General features: G+C 33.1%; 1 long non-coding RNA gene across 1 annotated transcript; it reads right to left on the bottom strand.

The window, feature by feature from the left end:
- Window positions 1–2,064: 2,064 nt before the first annotated feature.
- Window positions 2,065–3,262, bottom strand: LOC137636771 (uncharacterized). Its single transcript, XR_011043213.1, has 3 exons — window positions 3,202–3,262; window positions 2,402–2,545; window positions 2,065–2,200 (listed from the first exon to the last, which is right to left on the bottom strand). It is a non-coding gene; the product is annotated as an uncharacterized lncRNA (long non-coding RNA).
- Window positions 3,263–5,000: the final 1,738 nt, after the last annotated feature.

Here is a 5,000-nt window from a genome sequence, read left to right as displayed (position 1 = left end):
ACTTTCAACACTAAATCAAGGTCTCCTTTTCATAGTATCTCATTTGATATCCATGTAACTGCAAGTCTCAAAACTTAACTACCAACTGACTGATACGAGTTTTAAATATCACACCATTCTTCCGTATATGTACTAAGGCAAAAATCTGATTACTATAATAGTTATTCAATATAATAACTTGTTCCAGAACAAAAACACTTTTTTTTTTACTATTTACTAGTTTTCATTTCCATCTATTTGGGAAATTAAAGAAACTTCCATGTACTTCTAAACTGATATGGAGTGCCATGCTCTCTCCCAGAAGATAGCAACCACTGAACTCCATCTAAGGCTTTTTTCCGATCCCAGTCAGTTTTTCAATGAGTGCACACATATCCAGGCCATATTTTACAACTGCCAAAATCTGCTCTCATTTCCCCATCATAATAAAATTTGACTAGTAATTTCCATAAAGCTAAGCTTACTGATTTTCAAACTTAAACTTATTCACTAGAAGAAATTCTTCCCACCCTTCCCCCACTCTAGGGCTGCACGGGATTAAGGGCCATTTTTACATCTTAAGGGTCCACTGAGGGCCACTGATCCTCTCCGTCAACTCTCCATCAGGTTTGCTGAAAACCTTTTCGAGTTAGGTTCTCACGAGTAGAGAATGAAGTGTATATAAATAGATCAAGAGTAGAGAATGAAGTGTATATAAATACAGATATATACATACGTACATATAGGTATATACATATTTGTGTATAGTTATTCTGGTAACAATGAGTATAGAGACTGTCCTCTAATAGGATTTAGTACATAAAGGAGATAAAACCAAAGTTGAACAATTTTTTTTATTTTAAACCTATACCAAAACTTAACAAAACAGCTTCAACTATTAGAACAAAGTAACGTCAAAAATACTATGGAAACAAATTACAACCTAAGGAGCAAACTGTACCCAACATTTCAAAACAATCATAGTAAATTCCACGAGAATGCATAAGGGGGAACAGTTAGATACCCAAGTAATAGATATTTCATAACTTCCCTCCCCTTGATAGGAGAGCTTTATGGAGCCAAGTAATAAAATATGATGCAAGAACCTTTATACACCAATTGTTACTATTCTGGTAACAAGATTAGAGACTCTTCTAATAGGATTTAGTACATAACAAGGGAGACAAAAAACCTGAAGTTAAACCATCTTTTTATTTGAAAAATAGAACGAATACCAAAACTTAACAAAAAAGCTTCAACTACTAGAACAAACGTCAAAACTACTATTAAAACAAAAAACCTAAGGAGCAAACTGTACCCCAGCAGAAATGACAAACTAACAAACAAAACAATCAGTAAATTTCATAAGAACAATTAAGAAACCAGAGTTATCAATATTTCATAACTTCATCTTCCTTAATAGGAGACAGCATTATGGATCCAATTAATAAAAATTTATGAAAGAATCTTTATACACCAAGAATTATCTACGGAAACTTAGCGTGTCTGCAATAAGGTTATACTTTTCATATGAAATATCCCAATGTTATAGTGCTGTAGGTCAGAGTTAGCCTTTGATTGGTTTTAAACTTTATTTTCAAAAGACTATGGATTTGTCAGAAAAACTTCATACAATGATATTTATTATTTACACATTAAAAATGAAATTAATTTTAAGAATATAATAGAGAGCCCAAACCTTCCCCACTATACTCTAGGAACCGAGGAGGCTTCAGTTAATTTTAATTAGAAAATGGGCGAAATAAATAAATTTCTAGTCTGCAACAAAGCTGTTCCTACACCCACATCATTGTTATAATAAACAGCTTGTAGAATTCAGGTGCTCAAGACAAGACTTCAAAAGAGCTTTTGATGGCTTCAAAGGCACGTTTATAATACTCTATCCACTTCAGTCTCTCTAAGAGCTAATAAAAATCTAGGCGCAGCAACTTCAGAGATTTTCGGACAGGACCTCCGGTTAATCCAGCCATACCAGTAACACCATGCACTGCAGCGTTTATAGGAGTAGGCAATTCTTTGTGGTATGTAACAAACATCCTTTGATGCAATCATTCGACTCCCAACATCATGAGCCAAGTTACAAGACATTTGGTAATTTTTTTGGAAAGTTGACCATCATTCTTACTTCAGGGTGAAGAAACAGGTCCCTCGATATCCTTCATCCCGTACTTGTGTGCAAAGTGTTCAATGACAAACTCATCTGAAAGAGAAATTAAACGTTGAAAGGTCGCAACAGCATTTGTAATTTCAAAGGGAAGAGCAGTTTTAAAATAATACCTACAGATTTAAGAAAGGCAGAAACTGTTAAAAGTTTCTGTCATGAATACTTAATATCCTTTTAATATTAAAAATTTAGCATTTCCAACATCAATTGTGTAAATAATGGACAAAGACACTTAACTGGTTTTGGACGACGATGCAGGGCGAGACCCATGAGGTGTCTGTTCTGCCAACTCATTCCCTATAAGAAACTAGTTAAAAGTCTCCCTCAGACAGACTGGATTACTCCCAGGCTTTAATACCATAGGTGAAGGTAGAGGTACATCTGAAATAAAATATCAAACTCAATAACAGCATAACTAAAGCGATAGGGACCTGGTAAATTTATTAAACATCCTGCAAGATTAGAAAATCAGAATTACAGCCAATCTTCAATGGTAGTAAGAAGTTAACGCCCATCTCAAGTGGTAGTGTTAAAAACTAATTAGAATTTCCACAATATTCACAGAATTTCTTCAGGAGACTCACAACTAGTCTGATTTAAAATCTACCAGGTGTGTTTAAATTAAAATTCCTTTTATATTATAAAATCAGTAAGGTTTAATGGGACATCTTAAAATTGCTAAAAGACTAATCTCCGATTTAACACTTATCAAAATCGTTAATCAAAGTATGAGCATATTAGACACTTTTCTAAAGTTACGAAGATTACTTTTGCATTAACTAGCTTTTACTACTTACAAGTAGCCCCCGCGGCTCAAAACCAGCATGGTTAAAAAGTTGAAGACTAGTAGGTAATTCGACCCTTACCCTTCGAGACACTGAACTGAATGGGGTCAATTATCTGGGATAGTACAAATTATATACAAATAAGCTATGTAAATGCAAATAAAAAATCTCCACCTATCACACACTAAAACGAAAAATGCTAATACAATACAGTAACGCCACAAAATAAAATTTCTTGCTGGGACAACTTACAAAATACTGCCGATCCTTAGAGAATAATCCTTAACACTTCCACAGAACAAGCGAATCTAAAGATAATACAACTTCTAACTTCCAAAGAAGACTAAACTTCACCCCAACAAGGAGAACTAAATACAAACAAAATCACAGTTCAAACAAGGATTACAGAGTAAATACTATGAAAGTACAGTTAAGGGGGAACTACACGAAAAAGACAAAATAAATATTACTTGACATTATTAAGCTAGCATAATGTTATATTAGCATAATGTTATGTATATATATATATATACATATATATATATATATATATATATATATATATATATATATATATATATATATAGATATAGATATATATACAGAATATCCAATAGCTCATCTTACACCCTTTACATTTTTTCTATTTTTGCTGATCAGTTAAACGCCCAACAGTGATTTGATTTATGTCAAACTTTTGTTGATATATTTCATAACTGAATGGTAAAGGTTTAAGATTTTAGCTTACCAATTTGCATGTCAAAACTCTTCAAGATAAAGGAATGAATTCTATCGTCAAAATGACAAACTCCATTTGTCTGAACACATTTTTCTATGACGTCATGGTTGTAAACAACATGGGAAATGGAAATTGCCACGAATTTTAAACTATTGCATTAATTAAGATCATTTGATGTTTGTTAGACGTCTTATAGTAACATTCAATAGGCGTAGATGAGCTAAACTTTATAAAAGACACAAGCCTTTGATCATATAATTGTATCAGAGGTTGTGACAACCATTTCCATTTTCAGTTAGATTTACTCTTAAATGTGATTACAAGGTGTACAGGATAACACGAAAAATAACGGAAAATATAGGTTAGCCCAATTGTGAGACCATATGTAAATCATTATTTCTCATTTCATTTGATTTCTCAAATTTTCTATCAATTTATGGTACATACGAAAGAGTAATGAACCCAAAAACAATGTTCCTTTAAAGGAACATGATTGAGCCACATACAGTGGACATTGCCTTCATTTTCATTTCTATTGGATTACCTTAGGACCATATAGCATACCTACTGTCGTTCTATATAATGCCAAACAAGAACTTGGTTATATGATAAATAACCTAACCTGATAGTTACCTAAAGACATTAAAGAATATTAGATAGCCTTACCTAACCTAACCAAACCTAGGCTACCTTGAAATAGGATATTTTACCCACATATACTTATATAACTTAGCATACCTAACCTAACTAAACCTAGGCTACCTTAAAATAGGATATTTTTACCCAGATATACTTACATAACTAAGCATGCCTAACCTAACTAAACCTAGGCTACCTTGAAATAGGACATATTTACCCAGATAAACTTATATAACGAAGCATACCTAACCTTCCCAAACTTAAGCTAGTTAAGGGAAGAATGATATTACCCAGATATACTTTAATAACTAAACATACCTAACCTAACTGAACCTAGAATACCTTAAGTGAAATAGGATATTATTATCTAATTAAGCATAGCCTTAGCTGAATACAGTAGCTTGAATATAATAAGTTTTTACCCTACCTTATCTAGCCTAGCCTTGCTGGTTTTAGCCTAACTTAGGCTAGTCTAGCCTTGCCTACATGAGCCTAAATTTTATTATATCCTCATCTAATCTTGCATACAATAGCAAGGGTTGAAATGGAAGAGAGTATGTAGAGCTTAGCCAGCAGTGCCTCCCTTTCCTGTGGTGTCCATATTCATGCCCATTGTTGGTTTTCCTTATATTCTCCCAGCCTCTCTAGTTGTAAGAATCAGAGAAATATAAAA

The sequence above is a fragment of the Palaemon carinicauda genome, unplaced genomic scaffold (genome assembly GCF_036898095.1).
Source record: "Palaemon carinicauda isolate YSFRI2023 unplaced genomic scaffold, ASM3689809v2 scaffold384, whole genome shotgun sequence".
Classification (NCBI taxonomy): Eukaryota; Metazoa; Arthropoda; class Malacostraca; order Decapoda; family Palaemonidae; genus Palaemon; species Palaemon carinicauda.
This window is presented reverse-complemented; position numbering and strand designations above follow the sequence as displayed.